Here is a 20378-nt window from a genome sequence, read left to right on the forward strand (position 1 = left end):
AGCTCTAAAAGAAGAAATGGAAGAAAGTGGTCTAGTAGTAGATATATATAAAGCTCTCCATCCCCAGAAAACTGGATACACATTCTTTTTCAATATACAGGGGTCATTCTCCAGGATAAACCACATGCTGGCTCATAAAACATACCTCCATAAAATCAAGAGCATAGAAATTGCATGAACTACCTTCTCTGATTACAATGCATGAAAATTAGAAGTGAATTTCAGACACAGAGGAAAAATTTAACAGCTGGAAATTAAACAGCTCACTACTGAACAACCAGTGGATCAGAGACTAAATCAAAGAATAAATCAAAAGAATCTTGAGGGCCTGGAGAGATAGCACAGCGGCGTTTGCCTTGCAAGCAGCCGATCCAGGACCAAAGGTGGTTGGTTCGAATCCCGGTGTCGCATATGGTCCCCCGTGCCTGCCAGGAGCTATTTCTGAGAAGAGAGCCAGGAGTAACCCCTGAGCACTGCCGGGTGTGGCCCAAAAAAAAAAAAAAAAAAAAAAAGAATCTTGAAAACAAATGAGAATGAAGACACAAATTATCAGAATTTGTGGGACACAACAAATGTGGTAAAAGAGGAAAAATTTTAGCTTTACAAACAACTCATCAGGAAGAAGGGACCTGTATATATAACTTAATGACACAGTTTATAAAATTAGAAAGTGACCAACAAAATGAACCAAAATTAGGCAGGCAGAAGGAAATAACAAAGCTTAGAGCAGAAATCTATGAAGTGGAAATCAAAACAACGATTTGAAAGATCAACAAAAGCAAAAGTTGGTTCTTTGAAAAAATAAATAAGATTAATAAACAATTACAAAACTCACAAAGAAATGGAGACAGTAACCTAACAAACTGGATTAGAAATGAAAAGGGGGAGATCACTAAGATACTGCAGAGATTCAAAGGGTAATCAGTGACTACTTTGAGAAACTCTATGCCACAAAACATGAGACCTGGAAGAAATGGACTCTTGTAACCTCCCAATGTTGAACCAAGATGATCTAGTATATCTGAACAGACCTATCACTACTGAGGAAATTAAAATGGTAATCAAAAGTCTTCCCCAGGGCCAGAGAGATAGCATGGAGGTAAGGCGTTTGCCTTTCATGCAGAAGGACGGTGGTTTGAATCCCAGCATCCCATATGGTCCCCTGTGCCTGCCAGGGGTGATTTCTGAGCCTAGTGCCAGGAGTAACCCCTGAGCACTGTCGGGTGTGACCCAAAAAAACCCCAAAACCAAAAAAAAAAAAAGTCTTCCCCAAAACAAAAGCCCAGGCCCAGATGGATTCACTAAGAATTCTTTTAAACCTTGCAAGAGGACCTACTACTAATCCTTTTCGGGCTCTTCCAGGAAATGGAATAAACAGAAACACTAGAAATAGTTTTTATGAAGCTAACATCACCTTGATACCAAAAGCTAACTAACATCACCCTGATACCACTAGAAACCCTGAAACACTAGAAATAGTTTTTATGAAGCTAACATCACCCTGATACCAAAAGCTAACTAACATCACCCTGATCCTCAACAAAATCCTAGCAAATAGGATCCAATAACTCGTCAAGAAGGTTATATACCGGGGCCAGAGAGATAGCATGAAGGTAAGGTATTTGCCTTGCATGCAGAAAGTCAGTGGTTTGAATCCCGGCATCCCATATGGTCCCCTGAGCCTGCCAGAAGCGATTTCTGAGCACAGGGCCAGGAGTAACCCCTGAATGCTGCCGGGTGTGACTCAAAAAATTGAAAAAAAAGAAAAAAAAAAGGTTATACACTATGACAAAGTAGGTTTCATTCTAGAGATGCAAGGATGGTTCAACGTATGCAAGTCAATCAATGTAATACATCACATCAAAAAGAAAAAATAAAAACCATACGATCATATCAATAAATAGAAAGAAAATATTTGTTAAGATCCAATCCCATTCCTGTTAAAAACTCTCAACAAGATAAGAATGGAAGGAATTTTCTCAATATAGTCAAGGCCATTTACCACAAGTCCATGGCAAATATTATATGAATGAAGATTAACTGAAAGCCTTTCCTCTAAAATTTGATACAAGGCTGTACCAGACAAGGCTGCCCTATGGGGCCAGAGAGAGCACAGCAGTAAGGCTTGCCTTACTCGTGCTTACATGCCTTACTTGTGCTTGCCTTGCAAGCAGCCGACCGAGGATCAATGGTGGTTTGAATCCTGGCATCCCATATGGTCCCTCAAGTCTGCCAGAAGTGACTTCTGAGCACAGACCCAGGAATAACCCCTGAGCACTGACGGGTGTGACTCAAAAAAACAAACAAAAAACAACAACAAAAAGCAACCCAAGGCTGACCCATCTTGCTACTCCTATTAAAAATAGTACTGGAAGTAACTGCTCTAGCAATTAGGCAAGGAAAAGATATCAGGGCATCCAAATAGAAAAGAAAGAAGTCAAGCTCTCACTGTTTGCAGATAACATGGTAACATATATAGAAAATCCTAACGACTATCAAGAAGCTTCTAGAAACAATAGATTCATATAGCAATGTGTCAGGCTACAAAATTAACATGCAAAAATCAATCATACACAAATAATGACAGAGAAGAAATAGACATTAAAAAAGTCCCATTCACAATAGTGCCACAGAAACTCAAATACCTTAGAGGTGAAGGACCTATACAAAGAAAACTATAAAATATTACTTCAAGAAATGAAAGATTGAGGGATATAGGAAGACTGTCTTGAATACAGGTGGTGGTGTGGCAGGGAGGTGGTGGTGAGAACGTTTCACTGGTTAAGGGGTGTGTGTTCTTTTTATGACTGAAACCCAACTACAATAATGTTTGTGATCATGGTGTTTAAATAAAGATATTGTAAAAAGAAGAGAAGAAAAAAAGAGAGAAAAAAGAATATGCATATGCAAAAAAAAGGAAATAAAAATGGGTCTAATACAGAGATAGCACAGTGGTAGGGCATTTGCCTTGCACGCAGTCAACCCAACAGACCCGGTTGGTTTCGATTCTCAGCATCCCATATGGTCCTCGGAGCATGCCAGGTGTACTTCAGAGCACAGAGCCAGGAGTAACCCCTGAGTGCTGCTGGGTGTGGCACAACCCCCCCAAAGGAAATGAAGACACATTCACTGTTCATGGATTGGGAAGATTAACATCATTAATATGGCAATACTTCTCAAAGCATTGTATAGATTAAATGCACTTCCTCTAAGGATACCCATGACATCCTTTAAAAAAGTGGATTGAACACTCCATTTGGAACAATAAACACTCATAAAGAGCTAAAGCAACCCTTACGAAAAAGAAGATGGAAGTCATTACTTTTCCCAACTATTACAAAGCAATAGTCATTAAAACAGCATGGTATTAGAATAAAGACAGACCCTCAGATCAATGGAATAGACTTGACTATTGAGCGAATGTTCCCCAGATATACAACCAATTAATCTTTGATAAAGGGGCAAAAATGCAGAATGGAGCAAGGAAAGTCTCTTAAACAAGTGCTGTTGGAACAAGTAGTCAGCCACATGCAAAAAATGTGAACTCAGATCTCCATCTAACACCATTCACCAAGGTCAAATCAAAATGGATTACAGATCTTGATATCACACCCCAAACAATAAGCTATATAGAAAAAAATGTAGGCAATACAGTCCATGACATTGATACTACATGCCAATGGAAGCAGAGATAAAGAATTGGCATTACATTAAACTGAGAAGCTTCTGCACCTCATAGGAAACAGTGACTAGGACACAAAGGCCACCCATAAAATGGGAGAAATGATTCACCCAATACCCATCAGATAAGGAGCTAATATCTCAGATATATATGGTACTGACAGAACTTAAGAAGAAAAAAAATCATCTAACCCCATCCAAAAATGGGGAGAAGAAATGAATAGACATTTTCTCAAAGAAGAAATGTAGATGGCCAAAAAAGCACATGAAAAATTGCTCCACATCACTAATCATTAGGGAGATGCAAATCAAAACAACAATGAGGTACCATCTCATGCCACACAGACTGGCATATATCACAAAGAACCAGAATAATCAGTGCTGGTGGGGAGAAAAAGAAACTCTATTCACTGTTGGTGGGAATGCCGTCTAGTCCAGTTTTTATAGAAAACTACATTTATATTCCTCAAAAAACTGAAAATTGAGCTCCAATATGATCCAGCTATATCATTCCTAGGAATATACTCGAGGAACACAAAAACAATACAAAAAATGCCCTCTGCATGTCTATGTTCATTGCAGCTCAATTTACACTATCCAGAATCAGGAAACAACCCAGGTGCCTGACAACAGATCAGTGTTTAAAGAAACTATAGTACAGATACACAATGGAATACTATGCAGCTTTAGGAAAACTGAAGTCACAAAATTTGCTTATACATAAATGGATTTGGAGACTATTATGCTGAGTGAAATAAGCCAGAGGGAGAGAGATAGATACAGAATAGTCTTACTCATCTATGGGATTTAAGAAAAATAGAAGACAGTATGATAATAATACCCACAGACAATAGAGATGAGAACCAAAAGGACCAGTCCATGATATGAAGCTTACCACAAAGAGTGGTGAGTGTAGTTAGAGAAATAACTACACTAACAACTACCATGACAATGATGGTGAGAGAGAAACACAGAATGCCTGTCTCAAAGGCAAGCAGAAAGTGAGGGAGGAGGGAAATGGGGACATTGGTAGTAGAAAGGTTGCAGTGATGAAGGGGGGGAATGTGTGCACTTTGATTGTCTGAAACTCACCTAAGAATATGCTTGTAACCATGCTCATTAAATGAAGGTATTATTAAAAAAGAATGCTTCTACACTAAAATTATTTTCCATGAAGTGTATACCATTTGGAGATCAGTGGCTTGCAGTTTGAGAAAAGCCAAATAATTTGAAATCAAGCAACACAGTTTTCTAGATTTCCAATGCAAACCTACAAAATACAGAGTGAGAAGAAAGGCCATACTCTGCTCTAAGTAATTATTTGTAGCCTTCAGAAAGTGTCTTAAGCTTAGCACAAAACATCTTCTAGAACTATCTGTCCTAAAATCTATGAATCCGTAGTTCATTGCCTACGAAAATAGAATTTAGAAAAAAAAAAAAAAAGACCTTTTCTTTCTCTTTGGTCAATGAATTCCCTCTTACGATGACAAGCTTGTCTGTCCAAATGTAGATAAGAGGGTTAGGGTTTTCTTGTATGAAAAACCAGCCATGGAAGCTGGAGTATAGGATTTCTCACCAGCAAGGAAAACATGTATGCATGAGAGAATCTGGAAACCCAGCTAGCAATGATGGATTTAAGTTATTAACAGATCAAAAAGAGATGGATGGTGGTTTGCTCTTCTTAATCTACATCATCATCTAGATCTATTTAAAGATATGTGGGGCACTAACAAACTTGGTTAAGGTTTCGATAAAATCAGTAAAAATAATCTGCCCCTGTTACATTGAGTCCGTATCGATCAATAAAATCACTTGTACAAGGAAAGTACTGTTAAGTACTGACAATCCTGGCCATTAATATTATTTAACACACTGTTCACAAGCTTTAACGAGAACAAAGAACTGTTTGTCTGGAGTTTTAAGCAGGGCCCTTATAGTAACTGTTCCTTCTGTGGACGTCTTGGGGGGATTTTCTAAGCTCAAACTGTACATTTCTCTTTTGCCACCCCAGTCCTCACCTACATACAGTCCTGCATGATGTGAGGTCTGGTTCTTGACTTGTGTGACAGTTTAAAGGAAGCTCTTAGAAGAGGCAAAGGCTACCCTTACATCACTTCTTAACCTGTGGACTGAACCCAAAATTCTATGGCATTGAGCTTAGTACCAGAGCAGTGACCAACAGAACATGACACTTCCCTCTGGCATATTGGTTGAAATTATTTTGCTCATAAATTAAAAAAAAAATTCAGGTCAAGAGAGACAGCTCAAAGTTTTAGGGCACAAGCTGTTTGCAGGAGGATTTAAGCTGAATAGCCCCCAAGTGTGGTTGGGAATAGGAAGTAAGGGAGGGAGGGAGAGAAAGAAAGAAAGAAAGAAAGAAAGAAAGAAAGAAAGAAAGAAAGAAAGAAAGAAAGAAAGAAAGAAAGAAAGAAAGAAAGAAAGAAAGAAAGAAAGAAAGAAAGAAAGAAAGAAAGAAAGAAAGAAAGAAAGAAAGAAAGAAAGAAGAGAGAGAGAGAGAGAGAAAGAAAGAAAGAAAGAAAGAAAGAAAGAAAGAAAGAAAGAAAGAAAGAAAGAAAGAAAGAAAGAAAGAAAGAAAGAAAGAAAGAAAGAGAGAGAGAGAGAAAGAGAGAGAGAGAAAAAAAGAAAAAAAGAAAGAAAGAAAGAAAGAAAGAAAGAAAGAAAGAAAGAAAGAAAGAAAGAAAGAAAGAAAGAAAGAAAGAAAGAAAGAAAGAAAGAAAGAAAGAAAGAAAGAAAGAAAGAAAGGAAGGAAGGAAGGAAGGAAGGAAGAAAGGAGGGAGGGAGGGAAGAAAGGAAGAGAAAGAAAGAGAAAGAAAGAAAGAAAGAAAGAAAGAAAGAGAGAGAGAGAGAGAGAAAGAAAGAAAGAAAGAAAGAAAGAAAGAAAGAAAGAAAGAAAGAAAGAAAGAAAGAAAGAGAAAGAAAGAAAGAAAGAAAGAAAGAGAAAAAAAGAAAGAAAGAAAGAAAGAAGACAGAAAGAAAGAAAGAAAGAAAGAAAGAGAGAAAGAAAGAGAAAGAAAGAAAAGAAAGAGAAAGAAAGAAAGAAGACGAAAGAAAGAAAGAAAGAAAGAGAGAGAGAGAGAGAGAAAGAAAGAAAGAAAGAAAGAAAGAAAGAAAGAAAGAAAGAAAGAAAGAAAGAAAGAAAGAAAGAAAGGAAGGAAGGAAGGAAGGAAGGAAGGAAGGAAGGAAGGAAGGAAGGAAGAAAGGAGGGAGGGAGGGAAGAAAGGAAGAGAAAGAAAGAGAAAGAAAGAAAGAAAGAAAGAAAGAAAGAAAGAAAGAAAGAAAGAAAGAAAGAAAGAAAGAAAGAAAGAAAGAAAGAAAGAAAGAAAGAAAGAAAGAAAGAAAGAGAGAGAAAGAAAGAGAAAGAAAGAAAGAAAGAAAGAGAAAGAAAGAAGGAAAGAAAGAAAGAAAGAGAAAGAAAGAAAGAAAGAAAGAAAGAAAGAAAGAAAGAAAGAAAGAAAAAAGAAAGAAGACAGAAAGAAAGAAAGAAAGAAAGAGAGAAAGAAAGAGAAAGAAAGAAAGAAAAGAAAGAAAGAGAAAGAAAGAAAGAAAGAAAGAAGACGAAAGAAAGAAAGAAAGAAAGAAAGAGAAAGAAAGAAAGAAAGAAAGAAAGAAAGAAAGAAAGAAAGAAAGAAAGAAAGAAAGAAAGAAAGAAAGAAAGAAAGAAAGAAAGAAAGAAAGAAAGAAAGAAAGAAAGAAAGAAAGAAAGAGAGAGAAAGAGAGAGAAAGAAAGAGAGAGAGAGAGAAAGAGAGAAAGAAAGAAAGAAAGAAAGAAAGAAAGAAAGAAAGAAAGAAAGAAAGAAAGAAAGAAAGAAAGAAAGAAAGAAAGAAAGAAAGAGAAAGAAAGAAAGAAAGAAAGAAAGAAAGAAAGAAAGAAAGGAATCTTTTTTTCTGGAGTTTAAAGGGTAGAAAAGACTGTGCTTGCGTGTGCCTTAACAATATTAAAATGGAAGAAAGAAAAAGGATAAACATACTTTATATATTTTTTGAGTTTGAGGCTGTACCCAAAGATGCTCAGGGGTCACTTCTGGTGGATAAACTCAGAGGACCATATGGGGTGCCAGGTCTGATTGCATGCAAACACCTTACCCATGGTACTATCTCTCTGGCCCCTATAGAAGATTTGTTATTAAACCTTTATACATAGCCATGGCTCGAAGCATGCAAAGAATGAGAAAATTTAAAGAAGCCAAACTAATCTAGAGAGGATTAGAATCTGAAGATCTTAATTAGCAACCAATGCTCGTCTGTAGTTTGACAACTCTTCCCCACAGGGGTCCTCAAACTTTTTAAACAGGGGGCCAGTTCACTGTCCTTCAGAGTGTTGGAGGGCCAGATTATAGTAAAAACAAAAATTATGAACAAATTTCTATGCACACTGCATATATCTTATTTAGAAGGGAAGAAACAAAATGGGAATAAATACAATATGTGGCCTGCAGGCTGTAGTTTGAGGACCATTTCTCCAGCAGCATCTGACTGGAAGTGGTTAGCAATTTTACGGAGATGAGCAAGAGGGAGCCCCTTCTCTGTAAACATTAGACACCCAAATCTCAATTCAGTATCGTTTAGGCTGCTCACCCCAACTACCTACCTTATAATTTTCATGGAGGAATTAAAAAACCAAGACACTTCGGTGATGTGTGGTTTTAGAACTATACGCATGAGAAACCATTATTAATAGAATTGTAAATAAGAGAATAGGAATAATAAAATAAGTCAAGTATAACTGATACATTTCAAAATTCATTTTTAAATTTTAGATTTAATTATTTACATGCTGGAATTAAGTTGCAATATTTATGTGGATGATGTACCATTTTCAAGAGGATAACTAAATGTACATGAAGTTGAAAAAAACACCAAGCACTTTGGATTCTGCAGAGGGGTGAAAAAAAGGCTCCCAAAGGAGAACTAACTGCTCTTCTTTTCATTTTTTTAAGTGAAGTAAAGATAAAATGCATGCCATCTAACTTCTCTGAGCCATAAAGCCAGTTCAATGAGATGGCTTGGGGGCATCCTCCCAGCAGCCAGAAACTGCTACCCAGTGGGACACAGCCCCTGAGGCGAGGGGATCAGCACACACACGTGCTGCTGATGTCCTTCTGACCACTGCCAAGGAGCCTGGCCCATAGGTATGACATTCCAGTATTCCTGTAGCAACAGGTGATTTTCTTCTTCTTTTTTTTAAATTTTATTTTGTTTTAATGTAACAGGCGATGATCAGGGGTTATTCCTGGCTCTGCATTGAAGAGTCACTCCTGGTGGCTTTGGAGGACCATATGGTACACCAGGGATTGCATTTGGTCAACTGTGTGTAAGGCAAGTGCCCTATGCTCCTGTTCCTTTGTCATGGAAAGAAGCTCAGAGAAGAGAAAATTAAATAGAAAGGAAAGCAGAGCAAGTAGAGATGGGGAGACAGCCTGGAATGGAAGAAAATGGGTCTTTATGCTGTGTGTGGTGGGATGATATTGTTAGGAGCAGAGGTGGGGTGAGGGCAAGGAAAAAGCAGAGGTTCCGGTTTTGCAAAATGCCATGACATGTAGCCTACATATAAATGGTGGAATCAAACTAACTAGAAATTCAAAAGCATAACACATGATTCTGGTAGTGATGTGCTGTCTTTGGAGACTCATCTGTGTACAAGTGTGTGCCACTGCCTGGGTAGGCAGCTCACAGCAGAGCAACCAACTCCAGTTGGGTAGGTGGTGAGCCACACCTTCTTCAAAACTACATACCCCCTTGAAGAGAGCAGGAAATCCTTTTCAACATGGAACCAAATGCTAACAAATACAAACTTATAGTCAGTAAAGTATTAAATTTGTTTCCTGAGCTAGTCCATGTTTGAAGAGTGGAGAGTGGTGAGTAGACTCCCAGATCCTCTGAACACTGCCTGGGATTTGGCAATTAACATTGCCCAAATGTATGTTATAGACACATATAAACGTATATGTATATTAGGCAATTCTGCAATTTGTACTTGGGGTAGAGAAGTGAAGAGATTTTTTTGAGGTGAGTTTTTTTGGGGGGCCACACTTGGCGACTTACTTTTGGCTCTAAGTGCAGAGATCACTCCTGGTGGGGTTCAGGGAATCATACGGGGTGCTAGGGATTGAAATGGGTCAGCTGTATGCAAGGCAAATTCCCTACTCACTGTGTACTATTGCTCCAGGCCTAGGAAGTAAAGAATTTGAAGTAGTCATAAATTAAATCTAAAGAGAAATTCCAAACGACAAGCAAGCCATAAAACTCTCTCCTGTATACATGTCAAGGGCCCTGGAATGCTGAGAACCCATGCCTGGACATCAAGAAATAAGAAATGAAGATGAAAGTCCAGTCTGTGTTAAGGTAGATGGTGTGTGTGTGTGTGCGTGTGTGTGTGTGTGTGTGTGCGCGCGCGCGCACGTGCACGCGCGTCTTAATGATTCTGGGGGACCACGCAAAACACCTTCATTCACCTTACAGTACTTCAATTAAAAGTATTTCAAATGTCTAGAAAGTCTGTTAAGAGTACAGCCAGGGGTGGGGTGGGGAGGAGGGAGATTTGAGACACTGGTTATAGGAATGTTGCACTGGTGATAGGGGTGTTCTTTACATGACTGAAACTCAACCACAATCATGTTTGTAATCAAGGTGTTTAAGTAAAATATTTAAAAAAAAGAGAGAAAATAGTATTTCAAATGTCACTATACAATTATTGATAATTTATGCTCTTTTTATGTGAAGGTTTTGAAATCCGTAAGATATTTGTATTTGCAGAACATTTCCGACATGCTCTTCTAAAATAGTTCTTAGCTACATGTCAGTAGTGGCCTCATACAGAGAGCAAAACTGATGGGATATAAAGTGTCAGAGAAAATTTCAGGTGATGCCAGAGATGAATAAACTCAATACAAGAGGAAGAAAAGAGGGATGGGGTTCTCCTGAATAAGCTGAAGAATACAGGAAGAGCTGTATCAGAGTTGATGCCACACTAAGAACTCAGCCCATCTCATTCTTTCAGGAGACTGTGGCAAATGATTTAAGTAAAGCATATACAAACAAAAGCATGCATGGCTGGAAGCAAACAAATAATGTGGAAATACAATAAAATCACCGATTGAATCATTCTGATCAATGCTTATATATCTACAATAGAATATCTTGCAATTGTGCAGCAAAGATATAAGCCACTGTGTCTCTTCAATAGAACTACTGATAGCCAAGATTTTCTAAAGTACTGGATTTTAACAGTGTATATCAAGAACCTGAAGCAATTCCAATACAGAACCTGTTTAAGGCTGCACTTAAAATCTGGAATCAAAGCAGGATTTATACAGCACTATACATCTAAGTTCTGTGCTACTCCCTCTGCTTAAAATAAAGCTGCTTCTTTATTATACCTGTCTGCATGACACCTGTAGCCGCCATGGATGCTTGGTTTCATACTGTTAAGAACAATCTGGAATCTGTCTTCAGAAAATGGCTTATATTTTAGGGCAAGGGATGTGGTTCAGTATTAAGAGCACAAACCTTGATTGTGGGAAGCCCTGGGTTTTATCCCTGGCATTGCAAAGAAAAAAAACGGTTAATGGTTCAGTGACCCAATGGTCACTTGGTAGCTATTTTCCCTTTTCAGCAAATGCTGCACATTTCTAAGATAAGAAAAAGTGAACAAAACCTTTGGGTTTATTTGATTAAAATTTTGACAAAAATTCAAATAAATTTATCATTCAGAATCACTGAATTTCTATAAATTGTCATAATATCTCAAAATTAAGAAAATAAAAAGTCTACTAGATTCAGATGGTACTTAGCATTTTATTTTCCGGAAAACTGAGTTAATTAAAAAGCATAAAAAAGGTTTAAAATACCAACAAAACACAATAACTGTCAAGAAATATTAGTCGGGCCTGGAGAGATAGCACAGCGGCATTTGCCTTGCAAGCAGCCGATCCAGGACCAAAGGTGGTTGGTTCGAATCCCGGTGTCCCATATGGTCTCCCGTGCCTGCCAGGAGCTATTTCTGAGCAGACAGACAGGAGTAACCCCTGAGCACCACCGGGTGTGGCCCAAAAATCAAAAAACCAAAACAACAACAAAAAAGAAATATTAGTCACAGGGCTGAAGCAATAAGGCACTGTATGGTACTCGCTGACCTGAGTTCCATCCTTAGTACCACATAAGATCCCGAAGCTCTACCAGAAGTGATCCTGAACACAAGAGCAAGGTGTATTCCTTGAGCACTGTGGCCCAAAAACCAAAAAATAAAATAGTGACAGCCAGTCAAGTTAGAAAATACAGTTAAAGAAACCTCCCAGAAATTAAATAAAAAAGTGATAAAACTACATTGCCAATGGCAGATGATCACTTCCAATAAGTTAAAACAGGAAGGCTTTCTCTGTGGCTAGTAGTATTCAGGAGACTGGGGGTGGTGATGGTGGTGGTGATGGTGGTGGTGGTGGGGTGGTGTCACATCTGATGATATATGGAGGGGCACATGGTGCTGAGGATTGAACACAGCTCCTTGTGAACACAAAATCTGCTCTTCTGACCTAATGAACTCCCCAACCTTTTACTGGATTCTTTTCCTGCCTTATAGGTATCAACTTGGAGCTGGAAAAGCCAACCACCAGGAAAGGCCAATAGAGGCAGACAAGAGTCTCATTAAGACCCCCATTTTTTTTTAACTAAAGGTTCACAAATGTGTTAGAAAACAGGCCAATTAACTAACCACTTATGGTAGCAAATATCACAGCAAATGCCCCGGCCTTTCCTCCACTCACAATGGTGAAGCAGGGAGTCTTGAGGTCCCCTGTGTGAGACCTCTTAGGAGAGGTGGTGTAAGGAGCCAGGAAGGTACCAAACATGCCCCCCGATAGCCAGCAACAAGACCCCTCCTGTAAAGATCAAGGAGACATTAAACCCACTGTTCTCAGTGATGACACCACAGATGTGACTGGAATCTGAGCAGGAATTTGGGACTTGCACCAAGATGTGGGAGTCAGTGGCATCCAGTACCCCCTACCTTTCTTGGACCCTTACTCTTACACTGCAGCACATACACATGTAGGATTCAGTCTGAATCATCCATCATACCAACAAATCAGGAAGATCTCAAACTGAGTGAACAAGACAATCAATAGGTGCCAACGCAGAGATGGCAGAGACGTGAGAATTATCTGACAATACTTTTCAGGCAGTCATGGAAAAAAGGTTTCTATGAGTAATTACAAACACATCTGAAACAATAGGAAAAGTAGAAAAACTTGGGCCAGAGAGACAGTATGGGTATTAAATAAGGCTCTTATCTTGCAAACAGCTAATTCAGGTTTGATTTGAGGCACCACATATGTTTTCACCAAGCCTAGCCAAGAGTGATACCTGCGCACAGATACAGGGATAAGCCATGAACATCACCAAGCATGGTTCAAAATTTAAAAATAAATAAAAATTATCATCAAAAACAAAAAGTAAAGGTGGTAAGGAAGAGGTGGCTAAAAGCACCTGATTTCAAAGTGTGAGACTGCAATGTGTTAGACCCTGAGTTTGATCCCTGGTACTGCTCAAATGTGCTGAGCATGGTCCTACTCTGGAATTCTTGGTATTGCAAGAGAAGAATTGGTCTCCTTATCATGGCCTGTTGTATGACTGCACTGCCCGGAGTGATGGTGGATCCCTAGAGAGCCAGTCGTTAAAAGATATATGTGAGTCAAGAGAACTGAAACCTAACGATGCTGCACAAGGAGATCCTGGCACTCTGGTGGTGGGCATAGTGTAGCAACGCTGCATGTATAGAACATGGGACTGGAGCGATAGCACAGTGGGTAGGGTGTTTACCTTATATACAGCTGACTCGGGTTTGATCTCTGGCATCCCATATGGTCCCCTGAGCCTGCCACAAATAATTCCTGAGCACAAAGCCATGAGTAATCTTAAGCACTGCTGGGTGTGGCTCACGGACCAAACACACACATACACAAATACTGGTCCTATTGTTAAAACAAAAATCTTTTTGTTTGTTTGTTTTGGTTTGGTTTTAGACCACACCCATCGACGCTCAGGGGTTACTTCTGGCTATGGGCTCAGAAATCACTCCTGGCTTGGGGGACCATATTGGACCCCGGGGCATTGAACCACAATCTGTCCCAGGTTAGCGCATGCAAGGCAAACACCCTACTGATTGCACTACTGCTCCGGCCCAAAAATAAAACATTTTTTTAAAAGTAAAATGGTTATGGACTTCGAAGATAAAAAAAAAAAATAGAGAGGCCGGAGAGACAGCATGGAGGTAAGGTGTTTGCCTTTCGTGCAGAAGGTCATTGGTTCGAATCCCAAGAGCGATTTCTGAGCATAGAGCCAGGAGTAACCCCTGATCACTGCTGAGTGTGACCCAATAAAGTCAGAGGGAGAGAGAGAGACGCAGAATAGTCTCACTCATCTATGGGTTTTAAGAAAAATAAAAGTCATTTTTGCAACAATCCTCAGAGACAATGAGAGGAGGGCTGGAACTTCCAGCTCACTTCATGAAGCTCACCACAAAGAGTGGTGAGTGCAGTTATAGAAATAACTACACAGAGAACTACCATAATCATGTGAATGAATGAGGGAACTGGAAAGCCTGTCTGGAGTACAGGTGGGGGTGGGGTGGGATGGAGGGCGATTTGGTACATTGGTGGTGGGAATGTTGCACTGGTGATGGGGGTGTTCTTTACATGACCAAAACCTAATCACAATCATATATGTAATCAAGATGTTTAAATAAACAAAAAAGAAAAAAAGAGAGAGAAAAAAAAGCAGAGAATGGTGGTCAGGAGTGCAACCCTCAGTGTTTGTGAAGGCTAAGGTGACCAAACTGTGCATGTGGACCCCTACATAAGAGTGAGGCCCACAGAGAGCACTTCAACCAAGCTGGTGCTATACCCCCAGTCAGAGCTGGAGAGCACAGGAAAGGAGAAAAATAAAAACTTTTTTTTAAAAGCAGCAAATAGCAAATAAAGAGCTTTTGGAACTGAGAAACACAATTGTTGAAATAAAAAGTTCAGCAGACAGGCTCACAGCAGGACAGAGGCACAGAGGAGAGAGTCCGTGACATGGAAGCCATAAATAAGAGCAATGACTGAACCAGACCAACAGAGCAGAAACAGACTTTGAGAAATAAACAGGATTTAGTCCTGGTCGGTCAGGTATAAACACATGTAATAGTCTTGTTAAGGAGGTCCTGAAAAGAAAAAAAAAAAAAAAAACAGCTACAAAAGTACTCTAAGAAATTACAATCTAGCAAACGACAAACAAAAATACAAAAAAAAAAACACAAAGCCATAAACAAGAGAAAAAGAATAAGAATAAAGACTCACTCAAGAAAAACCCAAACAATACTCACAAGATGCAACATAATTGAAAAAGAATAAGAACAATGACTCACTCAGGAAAAAAATACCCAAAGAATAATCACAAGATGCAACATAATTGAACTCATGAAAATTAGTGATGAATGTAAAATTTCGAAAGCATTCACTTTAAAGCAACATTAGGGAAAAAAATTGCTATGTATGATTCTTGTTTCATGGAGAGAAAACCCAGAGAGTAAACCCAGACACCTACTCACCCAAAGTGGATTTTTTTGGGGCGGGGAGCCATAACCAGTGTCGCTCAGGAGTTTACTCCTGTCTATGTGCTCAAAAATTGTTCCTGGCTTGGGGAACCATATGGGACACAGGTGGGATATTCTGTCCTAGGCTAGCGAGGGGAAGGCAGATGCCTTACTGCTCTGGGCCACCACTCTGGCCCCTCAAAATGGATTTTTTGGAGCCTTTCAAAGCAGTACTCAGAGAGCCCAGGGTCTCTTCTGGGGATACTAAGCCAACCAGACCAGGTGGCTCAATGTTATAGTCTATAGATACCACACCTCTCAGCCCTGTGCAGTGGTCTGGGGTGACCAGCACCCAGTGGTGCTCATGCTCCCCAAATTAAGTGTGTGTGTGTGTGTGTGTGTGTGTGTGTGTGTGTGTGTGTGCTTGTGTGTGCACTAGAAATTATTGAGGCCAAAGTGTCACAATATTTTGCTTAGGGGGAAACTAAAAATAGTACGTGACAAATAAATGTACAAATATGAAGTGGGGAACAGTAAAGGGGAAGAAATCTCCCACCATTATAAAAGCAGGAAAGGGATAAAACCCTCAAAGAGGAACTAATAAAAAACATAGATGGTTGAAGACCAACTGTCAGAAATTATGCAAACAGGGACCAGAGTAACAGTACAATCGGTAAGGTACTTGCCTTGCATGCAGCCAGTCCAGGTTCAATCCCCAACACCTGATATGGTCCCCCGAGCACTGCCAGGAATATATTATTCCTGAGTGCAGAGCCAGGACTAACACTTAAGTACCACCAAGTGAGGGATGAATGAATAAAGGAAGGAATAAAGGATAGAAGGAAGGAAGGAAGGAAGGAAGGAAGGAAGGAAGGAAGGAAGGAAGGAAGGAAGGAAGGAAGGAAGGAAGGAAGGAAGGAAGGAAGGAAGGAAGGAAGGGAGGGAGCGAAGGAGCAAGGGGGAAAAGGGGCATGACGTAGGAAAGAAGCAAAGAAAGATAGGAGGGAGGGAGAAAAACATGGGTGTCTGGGACTGAAGTGATAGCACAGTGGGTAGGTTGTTTGCCTTGCACACAGCCAACCTGAGCTGCCAAGAATGATTTCTGAGTGCAGAGCCTGGAGAAACCCTGAGTGTTTCTAGGTGTGGCATAATGCCCCCCAAAACTCACCCCCAACCATGGATGGCCAACTGTAGCAAATTTTTCTCTATACAGACCAAGTAGCCATGCTGTGAGAGGAGCTGTGCACAGCTGACTTGAAAAGCTTCATCAGACTATGCAGAGTTCAACTGATAAAGAGTAAGAGAATATTCTTTCCAAGTATACATGGCCAGCTTTAACAAAGTCTTCTTGAACTACCAGAAAAATTAGACATAATACTCTGATTTTGGCCTACTGCAGACCCAACAGAATATTAGTATATAAAATGATTTGGAGAATGAATAAGGGAAAAGTCAGGAAAAAGGGTGGGCTGATACACTGACAGACCATGTAACAAACCTAACCCTGCCTTCCTCAGACACTCTTCCAAAAGGATTCACATGAGCTTATAATTCTATGGCTTAAATTCTTAAATCCTATGAATTCTATGGCTTATTATCCATTTTTCTACTGTTTATTAAATCAATAATATGCAGACAGATCTACATATATGTGTACATATTTAAAGATAAAAGTAGAGACTGATGTAAGGACTGACAGTGGAAAGAGAAAAAGGAACCCTCATTCCTGCTGGGATAATGTGAACATGTCCAGCATGGATTACAGCATGGAAACTTCCCAAAATATCAAAAATAGATTGAAGACACCTTTGGGCCCAAATCTTGAAACCTTCTAAGTCTTTGTTCCACTCTGAATTGATTTTTGTGTGAGGTGTGAGATATGTATCCAACTTTGATTTTTCATATGTGGTTACCAGTACTATTTGTGGAAGAGGCTGTCTTTACTTCATTTTGTATTCTCAATTTCTTTGTTGATAACTAATTGTCTATAAATATAAAGTTTTGTCCTTGGGTATTTGATTCTGATTAGTTGAGAGGGCCTATCTGTATTAAAGCACCATACAGTTTTGATCACTATAGCTTAATAGTATAGTTCTAAATTAGGTAATGAGATGCCTCCCAATTTCTTATATTTTTGAGCATGGCTTTGTCTATTTGGTATCTCTTCTGAGTCCATAGACTTTATTACTGACTTTTCAAGGTCCTTGAAGAATAACTCTACGTTTGGACAAGGATTGCATTCACTCTATATAATACCTTGTCTGAATAGTCATTTTGACAATATCATTTCTTCCAAGAACATGGGAGAGTGGCATAGCTACATATCTAAAGGAGACTCATCAACACTGAAAAAACAAATCCAAACTTTAAATCATAGCTCTTTAAGTAAATTAAATTAAAAAAAGATCAAACGCATGATCCAGTAATTCCATTCCTATGTATCTATCCAAAGAACATAAGTCCACTCATTAGAAAAGATACTCACATGTCTATGTTCACTGCAGCAGTATTTAAAGCATAATTTATAATAATAGTACTTATAAGATTTGGAAACAATCAGGTGCTCAATGACAGATGAGCAGGATAAAGGAGTTGTGGAGTATACACACCAGACAATGCCAGTCAGCCGTTAAAAAAAATAACACTTGCCTTTTGTGAAAACTTGGAAAGAACCAGACAGTATCATGCTTCATAAAATAAGTCAAAAGAAAAGCCAAATGATCTCACTCATTCGCGGAAAAAAACAACAACAAAGGAACAGATAAAATCCGCCCAATTTAGGAAGCCCTCATTAATTCTTACAATTTCTATTTCCGTGCAGATGATGTACAGAACACAGGGTGCAGATCAGAATTTTTCATAGTATTCTAAGTGCTCAAGTTTTACATTTAAAAAAAATTATGCTCTATCCATCTTTTAAGAGGGCTGGAGGCGATAGCTGATTAAACTAATAACTCTAAGGTCCTTTTCCTCCCTGTTACGTCCTTAAGTAAAACCGCCACGGTTAAATGTTTTCTTCCAATTAGAAAATCTATTCAGCAGAGTATGGACAGCCAGTCCTGGGAGGGAAGAAAGTATGATTCCGGTCCTCCCTCTCTTGGTTTCAGGTGGTAAGGCAAGTGGCTTCACCCTGATGCACCTTTTTCTCCCTCTGATAAATAAAAGCAATGTGCTATCTGAGCAAATACATCCAGAACACAGTCCTTGGATGCAGGATGAACTGGGAAGGGAATCTGGCCATGGTCTCAGATCATGAACTGAAGGGAAAAGTGGGGCTAATGGAGACCAGAGAACAGCTGGTTCCTCCAGGCTGAAGCTGCTATAGCCATGGGGTGGCTTTCTCAGCACATCTGTGGATGGAGCCTGCTGAGAAGGTGGGGGTACCCACACCTCAGGGTTTTCTCTCTGTGGAGGGTGAGGAGGGATTTCCTGGTGACCAGGCAAGCTGTAGCAGCAGCAGTACTGTTCTCCTCCAGAAACCTGAGCAGAAGCTCTCTGGGCGTCCGCATTCGGGGATGGAGAGAGACATCTGCAGTCATCTTTGTAACTTCCTTCCAGCTCCCCTTATGTCTGTACACAGAGAAGGTACCTCACAATGGCTGACAGAGATGAACTCACAACCACCCAGATGAAAAAGCTGGCTCCTCCTCTCATGGCCTACCCCTTTGCCCCAACTTCCAGGCCCTTTTTTTCTGTAAAGAGAAGAGGTTCAGTGTGATGTGAGCAGCAGAGTAAACTCTGCTCTGTGCCAGATGCTTTTATCTGCATCTGTGCGCCAGGATGTGCAAACAGAAAATGTTGATGCTGAAAGTAATGGAAAACGTGTGTGTGAGAGAGGGCGAGTGGAGGCTCAGGGGATGGCCAGGGCCGGCTTCCTGGCCAAAGCACCTCCCAACTGCCCCCTCTGCTCTACAGAACCTACTTTCCACCCTCTGCCATGCTCTAAACACGTGTGAGGGAGGGGCTTAGAACTTGGCTCTGGGGCCGGTGAGGTGGCGCTAGAGTTAAGGTGTCTGCCTTGCAAGCACTAGCCAAGGAAGGACCGCGGTTCGATCCCCCGGCGTTCCCTATGGTCCCCCCAAGCCAGGGGCAATTTCTGGGCGCTTAGCCAGGAGTAACCCCTGGGCATCAAACGGTGTGGCCCGAAAAACCAAAAAAAAAAAAAAAAAAAAAAGAACTTGGCTTTGCTCCACTGGGCTGCCTGAACACTGAAACTCTCTAACAGCACGAACCCCCTATCTTCCTGACATCTGTGCTTCTTGTATCTTCATTTTCCTCTGCATGCAACCTACCATGTTGTAAAGCAACAGAGTAATACCAGTAAGTAAGGCCTCTCCGTGCTATGCTGTAACCCTACATGTCACATGCTCTCTGATCTGACTGGACAGTCCTGGGGTAGTTCTGGGGATTCAGAACTTCTTCTGAAGTTATCACCGAGTCAAGGCCAGGAGAATGCTTCTGAGTTCTCACTGCCAGGAAGCCAGGCACCAACCTGCAAAGAAGCTCGGGAGAAGGGACAGAACTAGCAGATTCTTGCTGTCCCAGGAGGTGTCTACCAGAAGAGCTTTAGCACCAGGGTCACTGCTAGGGAGGGTGTCAGGGGACAAGAAGTGGCAGGGGATATCCAGCCCTTTGTCTCCGAAAGGCAGGCCCCCTCCAAGACTATACTCAGTAACGCAAAGCTGAAGTCCAGCTCTTTTCCCAAAAGCCAGATCCCTAAAGCCAGTCACGCTTTCCTGAGCCTCCATGTCCTCACAGGAAACAAAACCTGGCCCTACCCCATCCTGCCTGTGCTGAACTCCCAGGGCGCTGCACCACGAAGTGCTAAGCCATCCTTGAGGCTCTTTCGTGAGTCACAGAAGGGAAAAGGTGTCACCCTCAGGTCAGCTCTTGTCTTTCTGACTCCTCAGCCTCATGTGTCCTTCTGACAACTGAAACTCCCATTTCCCCAGAAGCAGGTGCTGCCTTGGTGAAGCTGTTTATGCTCCATTCCAAAGCCATGCCTTATTGAAAACTCAGTTCACCTCACCATCTCCCCTGGACATTCAAAACCAGAATGGACACATCTCCTTAATGGGAGCAAAACCCAAACCAAAGGATTTGTGGTGTG

General features: G+C 40.4%; 1 protein-coding gene across 1 annotated transcript in view; it reads right to left on the reverse strand.

Moving 5' to 3' along the window:
• The window catches only part of SNX24 (sorting nexin 24), a 161722-nt gene that overhangs the window by 39152 nt on the left and 102192 nt on the right, over nucleotides 1-20378 (reverse strand). The window lies entirely within an intron of this gene.

Source organism: Suncus etruscus, chromosome 4, assembly GCF_024139225.1.
Source record: "Suncus etruscus isolate mSunEtr1 chromosome 4, mSunEtr1.pri.cur, whole genome shotgun sequence".
In the NCBI taxonomy this organism is placed as follows: Eukaryota; Metazoa; Chordata; class Mammalia; order Eulipotyphla; family Soricidae; genus Suncus; species Suncus etruscus.